Source organism: Mesoplodon densirostris, chromosome 16 (assembly GCF_025265405.1).
Source record: "Mesoplodon densirostris isolate mMesDen1 chromosome 16, mMesDen1 primary haplotype, whole genome shotgun sequence".
NCBI classification, from domain to species: Eukaryota; Metazoa; Chordata; class Mammalia; order Artiodactyla; family Ziphiidae; genus Mesoplodon; species Mesoplodon densirostris.
In genome coordinates, this window is record NC_082676.1 from 58,299,103 (window position 1) to 58,311,725 (window position 12,623).

General features: G+C 42.4%; 1 non-coding gene across 1 annotated transcript; it reads right to left on the minus strand.

Annotated features, from left to right (window-relative positions):
• Positions 1–801: 801 nt before the first annotated feature.
• Positions 802–873, minus strand: TRNAV-UAC (transfer RNA valine (anticodon UAC)). The gene has a single exon. It is a non-coding gene; the product is annotated as a tRNA-Val (tRNA).
• Between the last annotated feature and the right edge of the window lie 11,750 nt (positions 874–12,623).

Consider the following 12,623-nt stretch of genomic DNA (forward strand, 5'->3'; position numbering starts at 1 on the left):
ATGAGTGTGTACTAACGTAACTGTTTCCTGTAGCAAGTATAAAATTAATATAAATCTACTGCAGTGTCATAAAACTGCACTGATGTACATCTGGCCCATGCTAACTGAAAGGAAGCCAGGGAGTGTGAGGGAATGGCTGGTTTTGTTGTTAGTATAGGTGGATTTGAATCCCTATTCTACCAGATACAAGTTTGAACATGCCCTTTTACTTCTCTGTGCGTTACTGCCTTAATTTCCTCACCTTTGAAATGGTGTTAATCATCCCAGCCATCCAGGGAGGATTTGAGGACATAATTCTTTATTTAAGTTATCAGAAAACATGTATACATGTCCTGACACATAGTAGGCATCCAACAAATGATTTCATTTACTGAGTGCCCAACCCAAGTGTGGTACTATGTTTACTAGGCATTGGGAATATAGCAGTGAACAAAAAAGACAAAAATTCCTATTCTCATGGAAATTAGTCTTATCGGTTAAAGCTAAATCTGAAATATCTTGAATATCTGAACAGCTGTTGAAACCAAGTAAGATAAGCCTCTCCTTTGAGAAGGGAAAAACTTGAGGGCAGAACTAGAATTGTTACATCTTCTTGTTGAATTGAACTTGTTATCATTATGTGATGACTCTCTTGACCTCTGATAATGATTTTACCTTAAAGTCTATTTGTCTTATACTAATATAGTGACACTAACTTTATTTTAATTATATTTATCTGGCATATCTTTTCCCCATATCATTTGACTTTTTATCTTATTTAGTTATTTATTTGGCCACACTGCATGGCTTTTGGGATCTTAGTTCCCCAACCAGGGATTGAACCCGGGCCATGGCAGTGTAAGTGCCGAGTCCTAACCACTGGACCACCAGGGAATTCCTCATTTGACTTTTAATCTCTCTAGAGCTCTTAAACTTTAAATATACCTCTTATACATAATATATCCATTCTAAAAATCATTGTCTTTTGACCAGAGAGTTTGATCCATTTACATTTCTACTCATGGTGCTGTACTTCCTTTCCTCTGCGTGGGATTTTTTTACCTGTGAGCTATTTGTTTCTTTAGAAATTTATTGTAGGTGTTGTTTGAGTTCTGTTGTAAAGTTAAGTTCCATTAGTGAGTAGTCAGCTTCACTTCTGCTAACCCCTGGGGACCCTACTTTCAACTTGTGACATCTTTAAATTACATTATTTGCTTGAGGGTTTTTTTTTTTTTTTTTTTTTTTTTTTGCGGTACGCGGGCCTCTCACTGTTGTGGCCTCTCCCGTTGCAGAGCACAGGCTCCAGACACGCAGGCTCAGTGGCCATGGCTCACGAGCTCAGCCGCTCCGCAGCAGGTGGGATCTTCCCGGACCGGGGCACGAACCCGTGTCCCCTGCATCGGCAGGCGGACTCTCAACCACTGCGCCACCAGGGAAGCCCTTAAATTTTTTATTTACTACTTACGTAGCATGAATTCAGGTCACAAGCCTGAGTGAAGACCCCCTTGTGATGACAGATTCTCAGGTGAGATTTTTTTTCTCCTACACTCACCCCCATGATTGAGACAGGCAAGTTTTGTAGCTATCTCTTCTGTCTGGCAGGGTATGTTTCTCACACATCCTTAGAGAAAAGGTGTAATCCTCTGGGGTTCTGCTCTATTACGGGATCTACTGTTAAATTCTCAGTTGGGGGTTCCCTAGACTGTGTCCTGCCCTTATACCTACTCCATCCTTTAAAGGTGAAGCTCAAATTATCCAGAGTTTGAAAGAAACCCTCAGGAAAAAACTGGCTTTGATGGATGCTCACCACCCAGTATCCCTGACTTTATGTCTTTGGGGACTCCGTGGATTCCTTACCTTTGTGCTAGATCAGCAAAGCATTTAAAAGATGCATTCAAGTATTTTATGCAGCATTTTAGTTGTTTCAGTGGGTGGAGTATTGGGGTTCTAATCCTCCATGGAGCTAGAATCAGGAGTCTCTTTATTACTTCTAATATAAATGACTTCAGGATGTGTGAAATTTCCTAGAATTTTGTTCTTAGTCCTCTCCCTTCTTAAACAAACTATGTTTTTCTTCGGACTATAAAAGTTTGGCATAATTTCTAGTGGTTGAGATAGCTACCATAGTTTCTCTAGTTCTTTATGGAACTATTTATGACAAACTTGCCTTAAATAAAAACATTCCTGGCACAAAGATAAAGCTTCCTAACTATGATAGGGCATCTCATCTTTCCACGCATGCTCAAAGCCAAACCTACTGACTCTGAACTCAAAACCTGCTCCTCTTTCTTTGTTTCCTGAGTCAGTGAATGACTTTCCCTCTACCCAGGCAGCCAGGTCAAAGACCTGAAGTCCATCTTCCACCTGAACCACATCCTTCCCCTACCTGCAATTTGTTCCTGGGTCATTTGATTATATGGCCAATGTATATCCGGAGTTTCTAATCCACCTTCATCTCTACCCAGCCTAAATTATAATCCTTAATATAACCTTCCCCATCATGTCTCATCTAGCCTCCAGTGTGGTCCTTATCTAATAGCAGAATATCTGACAGTTAATCTTCCTGAAAATCCTATGACGGGTGTACTGTTACTATTCCCATTATACAGATAAAGAAGCTGAGGCTTGTAAAGGTTAATGGAGTGTCCCAGGGCTAGTCAGTGGTGGAGCCTGACTCCACACAGCGGTCTAATCTAGAGCCTATATCTTAGCCACCACTCTCTAAATATGTTTTCCTGGTCCAGTGGTTAGGACTCCGTGCTTTCACTGCTGAGGACCAGGTTCAATCCCTGGTCAGGGGAACTAAGATCCCACAAGCCCTGCGGCACGGCCAAAAAAAAAAAAAAAATTTGCTTTCCTACCTTCACCCTCACCTCCTCTAATTCACAGCCACAGCAGCTAGGGGAATCTTTCTAAACTGCAACACTGATCATGCCCTGCCTCAGCTCAACACCTTCTGCTCAAAACCCTTTATCCCCACTGCCTTGGGATAAAGCATCAGCTCTTCAGTGGGGTCTCATGTGCACAGCCTCTGTGCCTTCATGTCCTACTACAAAAAACACCCCTTACCCCATCCCAGGCTACTGCAGCTACATCGTGACCCACTCACAGTATCTGAAGGGAAACCATGATCTTCCATCCTCCTGTGACTTCAACTCACACCATTCTCTTACTGTATACATTTTCTCCTCTTCTTCACTTGGTGAACTCCTACACATTCTTCAATACCCAAATGTTACTTAGGGGAAGACTCTCCTGACCCCCTCCAGGAAGAACTAGTCATTGTGTCCTTTGCCCTTTAATACCTTGCCAGGAAATTCTTGATCTTTGAGGATCATTTGTACCAAAAAAAGTAAAGTAAAAGCAAATCCAGTTAGAATGGAACTAAAATTTCATAGTAAATGTCAAGAGGAAAAAAAGGATTTGATTGAGACTCTACCTTTAAAAGTGAAACTAAATGAAACTAAAATTTACAGGCATTATTCTATCTTTAGCTAACAAAATTACATTGCAATTCTGTACTAATTCTTTGACTAAACAGATGATGAAGCCAGGGCTGATATTTCTTTTTCTCTTTGGCATAACTTCCTGACAAAAATTTGTTTGAAAGCTATGATATGACATCCTTTTCTACAAGTTTCACACCACAATCATACAGAGAGTCATGCTTGTAAAAATATTATAAGATGCAATCAGTTTCCCAGAAGGCCTTTATTAGTCTTGTCATAATGGAATTGTTCTCTTTTAAGCACCTGTCCTGTCTTCTTCTCCTCATTTTCCTCTTCTTTAGTTGTGTCTTGGTCTAAGAATCACATAGGCCAGATGCTCATTTGTCAATATCTTTGGGGGTGTTTGAATGGTTCTCCAATATCACTTATATCAACTTCAGGAAATTCTGTAACATTGCAAGAATGGCAATTTTATTTTGCAAATGGTGGCAAACATTCAGACAAACTGACCAACACCCAAGAAAGAGGGTGATAGACAGACCCAGATGCTGCATTCAGTAGGGAGGGTTCGACAGGTCTGTAGCCTGGTTAATTCTATTGGGCCAATGTCGGTTTCCTGGGTCTGCTAATGCACTGTAGTTATGTGAGATGTTGCCATTGGGGGAAGCTGGGTGAGGGACACACCACACTGCTTCATACTATTTCTGCAACAGCTTATGAGTCTATAATTATTTCACAATAAAAAGTTACAAATATAAAAACAGTTCACAGCCAATAGGAGCCTAAGAAAATATGGAGACTAAACTTATAAATTAAACTTATAAAGGACCAGACACATCATTAAAATTTTCTTGTGATGATTGCTTTTGTTTTCCTAGGCATCCAGGTGGGGAGTAGGAGTTTTCACGAAATACTTGGGTTTTCACTAACTCCTTTCATGAAATTATAATTATTTACTTAACTACCTACCTTCTCCCATTGGACTGTGTGCTCCTTAAAGGCAGAGAATGGATCTCATTCATCATTCTATTTCCAGGGTCCATCATAAGGTCTGCCATAGATAAAGCCTTTGATAAAAACTTAATGAGTGAATAAATGAATGAAGATGTGAACAAAGGCACTAGAAGATTGGGTTTCTAATATGGTCCTGGCATAGCTAAGCCCTGGGAAGGGCAGTGCCAAGCCGATTTCTTCTAGAGGTGGTTTGGTTGGAGTTTTGGATGTAACCATAGTTGCCACAGGTGATGGGAAGCCTGCCTGTAGGATTTACTCCACTTGCTCCTAGCAGATGCAAGCAGATGGTGTTTGCCCACATACCTCTCCTGGCCCTCCGTAATCAGTGAGGAGGGCTTGGGGAATTTCAGAAGTGGTATGTTTAGGAAAGCCCAGTTTGGGTGAAGCCAACTTCATTGCCCCCTGGAAAGTGCCCCATAGCTAAGAATCAACACTTCCCCACACAGCTCAGCCTCAGGCTCAGTAAGGGGGGTTAGAAAGTTGGTTTTGCCTCCTGAGAAATAACAACTCCATCTGCAAAGTGGGGGATCAATTCCTACACTGGCTTTGTCTCCTTTCTTTTCCCTGAAACTGATTAAAAAATAAATCCTGCTAGCCATACTTGTCCTGTCCTTTCTAACATCCTGCTATACATACTGCTATGCAGCTAGATCTTCAAATATTTCATTTAATGTATTTTGGACATCATTCTATATCCATGCATGTAAATCTCTTTCCTTCTTTTTGACAGTGAGATAATATTGTATGGAATGGATATATCATTATTTACCTAGGCAATTCCTCTTAAGAATGGGCACTGATGTTACTTTGGTTTTTTTTACAGACAACACTGCAATGATCACACACCTCTAAATGCCTAGAACCAGTCTGTCCTCCCAAGGTTGAGCCTGTGGTCACACTCTCAGCTACAGCATAGAACCATTAAGGCAAGTCTTTGGAAAGAAAAAGGAAATCCTGTTATATATGATGACGCCACTTCCCGTACCAGAGAAGAATGAACCTCACTTTACCAGGAGCTCTCTTGGCTATTTTTGCTCTACTTTCAGTCTCCTAACGACCTTGTGGGGACAATGGGACTGGCAACTGGCATTGCTATTATAATCATTATTTATTTTACAAACCTTTAGTGTCAAGCCCAGGTCAGTTGTCAAGCAGCGGGTGGGGCAGGGAGATAACAATGGACAGGAAGAGAGGTAGGTCCTCTGAGGTGCCTCTCTCAGCTGCACAGGTCCTCCAGCCCCAGCTCCACTTCTCAGCTCCTTTTATTTTTCATTTTTTCCCCAACTTTAGTATGTCATTGACATATAACATTGTGTAAATTTAAGGGGTACGGCCTGTTGATTTGATACACTTGTATATTGCCACACGATTACCACTGCCGTGTTAGTTAACACCTCCATCATGTCACATGATTAACACTTCTTTCTGTGGTGAGAACATTTAACATCTACTCTCTGGCAACTGTCAAGTGCACAGTGCTCTGCTGTTATCTATATTCACAGTGCTGTGCATTCCTTCCCCAGAGCTCATTCATCTTATAACTGGAACCAGCATCTCCCCGTTTCCCCTGCCCCCAGCCCCTGGTAACCACCACTCTACTCTGTTTCTATGAGTTCGGCTTTTTAAGATTCCACATACAGGTGAGGTCATACAGTATTTGTCTTTCTCTGTTTGACTTATGTCACTTAGCATAACGTCGTCAAGGATCATCCATGTTGCTACAAACGGTGGAATTTCATTCCTTCTCATAGTTGAATAATATTCCACTGTATATGTGTACCGCATCTTCTTTATCCACTCACCTGCTGACACACACTTAGCTTGCTTCCATGTCTTGGCTATTGTGAATAGTGCTGCAATGTACATGGGAGTGCAGGATCTTGAAGAAATTCTGACTTCATTTCCTTAGGATAAATTCCCAGAAGTGGGATTGCTGGATCACATGATAATTCTGTTTGTAAGTTTTTGAGGAATGTACATACTGTTTTCCATAGTGTCTGCACCAATTTACATTCCCACTAACAGTGCACAAGTGTGGTCTTTTCTCTACATCCTCGCAGACATGTTATCTCTTGTGTTTTTATGAAAGCCATTTGAGCGGGGGTGGAGTGATATCTCTCTCAGCTCCCTTTAAAGCCAAACTCCTTGAAAGCACTATCTATATTCCTTGTCTTGAATTCTTCTCCTCCCATTCGCTCTCTCTTTGTTTCCGTTTAGTTAAAAATTTTGTTTCCTTCCAGTTTTATTGAGATGTACTTGACATACAGCACTGTGTAAGTTTAAGGTATACAGCATAATGATTTGACTTAAATACCTCATGAAACGATTACCACAAGTTTAGTGAGCATCACCATTTCATATAGATACAAAATTAAAGAAATAGGAAAACAACTTTTTTCCTTGTGATGAGAACTCTTAGGATTTACCCTTTTAACAACCTTCACTTATAGCAAAGAGCAGTGTTAATTATATTTATCATGTTGTACGTTACATCCCTAGTACTTACTTATCTTTTTTTTTTTAAATTGAAGTATAGTCAATTTACAATATTGTGTTAGTTTCAGGTGTACAGCGAAGTGATTTGGTTATACATATATATCTATATTCTTTTTATCTATTCTTTTCCATTAGAGTTTGTTACAAGGCATTGAATACAGTTCCCTGTGCTATATAGTAAATCCTTGCTGTTTGTACTTATTTATCTTGTAACTGGAAGTTTGTACCTTTTGACTGCCCTCATCCAATCCTCCCAACCTCCCTCCAACCAGGCTTTCTCTCCTGCCATCCACTGAAATTGATCTTGTCAAGGTCACTGTTGCCTCCATGCTGTTAAAACCAACATGTAACTTGAACAACCCGTAGTGCATGGCACAGTCCATCACTCTCTTTCTGCAATACTTTCCCCACTTGGGGTGGCTTCTCCTCCTACATCTTGCCTTGGTTGCCCCCCTCTCTCAAAGTTAGAGCACTCCAAGGCTCTGGCCTCAGACCTCATCTCTTCTTTAGCCACACTCACCCCCTGAGTGATCACATCCAGCCCCATGGTTTTAAGTGCCATCCGTACGACCTTGACTCCAATATTTATGTCACCCTCCCAGACCTCTGCCATGAACTCTAGGCCTCCATGTCCATCTGTCTGTGCCTCATCTGTCTGTGCTCTATCCGGATGTCCAGCAGACATCTCCAATGTAACACACTCACACAGGAACAGATGCTCAAGATGCTTAGTCATCAGGGATGCTTAGTCATCAGGGAAATGCAAACCAAAACCGCTCCACACTCACTGGGAGGGCAAAAAAGATGAACAATAGTAAGTGTTGGCAAAAATGTGGAGAAACTGGAACCCTCATACATTGTTGGGAATGTGAAATGGTGCAGCCACTTTGGAAAGAAGTTTGGCAATTCCTCAGAAAGTTACACAGGGTTATCACGTGACCCAGCAATTGCACTCTTAGGCATATACCCAAGAGAAGTAAAAACATGTCCGCACAAAAAATTGTACACGAATACTCATAGCAGCATTATTCGAAATAGCCCCAAAGTAGAGACAACCCAAACACCCATCAGTGGAGGAGTGGATAAACAAAATGTGATATATCCACACGATGGAATATTTTTCATTCATAAAAAATGAAGTCAATACATCGTCAGTAGTCATGCTGCAACTTGGATGAACCTTGAAGACATTATGCTGAGTGAGAGAAACCAAACACAAGAGGTTGTAAAGTATATGATTCCATTTGTATGAAATGTCCAGGATTGGCAAATCCATAGAGACAGAAAGCAGATAAGTGGTTGCCAGGGGTTGGAGGAGAAGGAATGGGGCGTGACTACTAATGGGGTTTCTTTTGGGGATGATGAAAATTTTCTCGAGTTAGATAGTGATGATGGCTGCACAACTTTGTGAATATGCTAATCACTGCATTTTATATGATGTCAATTTATTTCAATTTAGAAGAGAAGTTAAAGTCCCTTTCAGGGGCTTCCCTGGTGGCGCAGTGGTTGAGAGTCTGCTTGCCGATGCAGGGGACACGGGTTCGTGCCCCGGTCCGGAAAGATCCCGCTATGCCGCGGAGTGGCTGGACCCGTGAGCCATGGCTGCTGGGCCTGCGCGTCCAGAGCCTGTGCTCTGCAATGGGGGAGGCCTCAACAGTAAGAGGCCTGCGTACCGCAAAAAAAAAAAAAAAGTCCCTTTCAGATGAAAAAAAAAGTAACAAACTCACAATTTCCTTCTTCACACCTACCCAGCCACCACCTCCTTTATCTCTGTTGAGGATGATGCCATCCTTCTGGTTCCTCACACCAATGAGGAACCAAGCCACCAATGAAGCCTATTGGCTTTACCTTTGGAATTACTACCCTGAACTGGACCACTTCTTACCACTTCCACTGCCACCATCCATGTCTGAGCCACTAGCCTGTCACCTACTTTCCCCCATAGCCACTCAGTATATTCTCCACCCAGCAGCCAGATGCTCTTCTACGAGATCAGGTCACTCCTCTGCTTGCCTGAAGCTCCAAGGGCTCCCATCTTGCTCAGAGGAAAATCCGGCTCCTTCCTGTGCCTGTAAGACCCTGACCCCCTCTACCTCCAACCCTCCTCTACCTCTCTGACCTCACCTCCTCCCAGCCTGCCCCTGCCCATTCTGTTCCAGCTCTGTTGACCTCCCTGATGTTCCTCAAGTATGGCGCACCTGATCCAGCCCAAGGCCTTTGCACTTGCTGCTCTCTTTGCCTGGAATGTTCTTCTTCTCAGTTATCCACATGGCTCTCTCCTTCCCTACCCTCTTTGTCTGCTTTATTTTTCTCCATAGCATGTGTTTCTCACCTGAATGAGAGCTAACCGGGGACAGTGATGTTTTCTGTCTTGTCCACTGTTGAATCCCCAGGACCTGGCACCTGCTGGGTGCTCAGTAAATGCTTGTAGAATGCATGAAGGAATGAAGTGTACACAGGACATGCTCAGGGGCGCCCCCAAGAGAATGGGGACCAGGAAGCCGCAAGTATGTTTCTGGGCTTACAAGAGTTGGACACCTATTCTTTCAAATAATCCTCATAACAGCCCTGAGAGATAGGCAACTACTTAACCTCTTTTCAGATAAGAAAACTGAAGTTTAGAGCTAAGTGTTAGTCAGAGTACCCAGTACAGAGCAAGCCTTCAATTAATACTGACACAGTTGTGGTTATAACACAATTATAATTTCCTCCCATTTACCTTTTTGACCCCACTCAGTTCATCTCAGCCTTCTCGCCAGTACCCTCCAATGAGAGATGATCTACTTTCCCACCGTTGCACAGAGCTTGCTAATTCCCCCCTCCCTGCCTTGCCCCGTCAATCCACCCACCTGGAATTCCCTCACCCATCTCTCTATTTGTCAATAGCCCTAATCCTCTTCAAGACCTGACCACATCTGCTTCTTCCAGGAAGGCTTCTCAGATTTACCCACCCACTACTCACCACTTCTATATTCTCCTCACCTCCACTCCCTGTCCCATTGCAATCTCTGACAACATTGTAGCTTTGTTTGAAGCTTGACATCTTATAAGCATTTTCACAGATTGACTAGCCCACATTTGAGAGCCTGGTAAACCTCTCCCAAGCTGTGTGACTCTGGGCAAGTTAATTGACTTCTCTGAGCTTCATCCGTGAAATGGAAGTAGAAATTAGTCCCTACCCCTTGGAGCTGCCATGGGGCTAAAATGAGGAATGGTGAATGAAACACCTGAGCCCAGCACAGAATAAGGGTCCAGTGCAGATGAGTGCAGATTAGTATTGATTATTATGATCTCAAAATGGCTCCGAAAGTTAAATACTTTGATCTCCATTTTACAGGAGAGGAGCCCAAGGAGCACAAGGGTGGACAATTTGCGCAGCTCACAGTAATGAACTGAAATCCAACTTCTTGCCTTTCTGCTCTACTCACCACATCCTTTTAGGGACTCCGTTTCTGATATTTCACTGACGTGCGTCTCATTCTGATTTTGAGTTTCCCCCAACTGTGATGACAATGCCCATACTTCCCAGGCCTTCATGACTTTTGAAAGCACACTCATCTAGGTTTTCACACTTGAGTCACCTGGCAACCCTACAAGGTGGGTGAGGCTCATCCTCATTCTGAGGACAGGAAAACTCAGGCTCAGAGAGGCAAAGCCACTTGCTTATGATCTCACAGCAAAAAAGTAAAAATGTCATCATTAGAACTAGCTCAGCACGCACCCTTCACAAAACACATACCTTCTCATTTCTCCTCTCCCCTACCACCAAAAGGTTCTGCATTCATCAGGCACTCAATTAGTGTTTCTCTGAAGCTGCCACATCCAGAGTGGGTGTTAAGAAACGTGCGTGATGACCAGCTACAGAGACACTGAGAAGGTGGGTGAGTGTGAGGAGCTGCCTTAGACTCATTCAACCCAAAATTCCTTGTCCCCAAGCCAGGCCTGGCCGGGTTCCTCCAGGCATCACTGGGGAAGGAAGGCGGTAATTCTAAGTATCCAACATATTTTGGGAGAAAGTGTTCAAAAACAAGTTTTGTTTTGTTTTGTTTTCATGGAACTTCCTCCCAAGATGGAGAAACCACAGGGGTGAGTTCTCCTTTCCAAATAAATGCATGAATCTACTTCTCCAAATCTGGACAGTGCAGGGAACAAAGATCACCCCAATTCCAGCAAAGTCTGGGTTTCTCCCATCTAGGAAGAAATGCCCACCGTTCTTCAGTCAACAAATGTGCTGCAGCAAAGACTGCAAACAGGCAGGGGGTGAAAGCGATTGGCATGCGAAATGAATTTTTTTTTAATGTGAAACAGAATATTCTCATGGAGAATGTTGTGTGCTGAATTGGGCCCCCTCCCCAAATTCATATATTGAAGTCTTGACCCTCAGTACCTCAGAATGTGACTACATTGGAGATGGGATCTTTAAAGAGGTAATTAGGTTAACATGAGGTCATTGGGGTGGGGCCCTAATCCAATGTGATTGGGGGCCCTATAAGAATGTACAGAGTGAAGACACAGGGAGAAGGCAGCCATCTACAAGCCGAGGAGAGAGGACTCAGGAGAAACTAATCCTGCTGACACCTTGATCTCAGACTTCTAAGCCTGGAATTGTGAGAAAATCATTTTTTGTCATTTAAGCCACCCAGTCTATGGTACTTTGTTATGGCAGCTGTAGCAAACTAATACAGGGGCAATGTCCTTCTTAGTTAGACACAATCTCCACCACTCCCTCATGCATGACACCCACCTGCTTTACTCATTTACGTTGCCTCTTTTCTCCTGGTGGTGTCTGAGTTATACCTACAAAAAGGCTACTTGTGGAAAGTAAAAAAAAGTAGATACATTCCCCCCCCCCAATTTTTTTATTGTGGTAAAATACACACAACCTAAAACTTACCATCTTTACCATTTTTAAGTATACTGTTCAGTGGTATTAAATACATTCATAATCTTGTGCTACCATCACCACCATCCATCTCAGAACTCTTTTCACCTTGTAAACCTAAAACTCTAACACATTAAACAATAACTCCCCATCCCCCACTTACCCCCAGCCCCCGGCAACCACCGTTCTACTTTCCATCTCTATGAATTTGACTATTCTAAATACTTTACATAAGTGGAGTCATACAGTATTTGTCTTAGAATAATGTCCTCAAGGTTCATCCATATTGTAACAAGTGTCAGAATTTCCTTCCTCTTTAAGACTGAATAATATTCTGCTGTAGGTATGTATCACATTTTGCTCATTTACTCATTCGTTGATGGACACAGGTTGCTTCCATGTTTTAGCTACTGTGAATAATGCTGCTGTGAATATGGGTGTACAAATGTGTCTTTGAGACCTCACTTTCAGTTCTTTTGGGTGTATAACCAGAAGTGGAATTGCTGGATCATGTGGTAGTTCTATTTTTAATTTTTTGAGGAACTGCCTTACTGTTTTCCACAGTGGCTGTACCATTTTACATTCCCATCAACAATTCTTAAGGGTTTTAATTTCTCCACATCATCAGCAACAGTTGTTTTTTTTTTAATAGTAGCCATCCAGTGGGTCTGAGTTGATATCTCATTGTAGTCTTGATTTGCACTTCCTTAATGGTTAGTAATGTTGAGTTCCTTTTCATGTGTGAATTGGCCATTTGCATATACTCTTTGGAGAAATGGCTAAGTTCTTTGCCCATTTTGGAT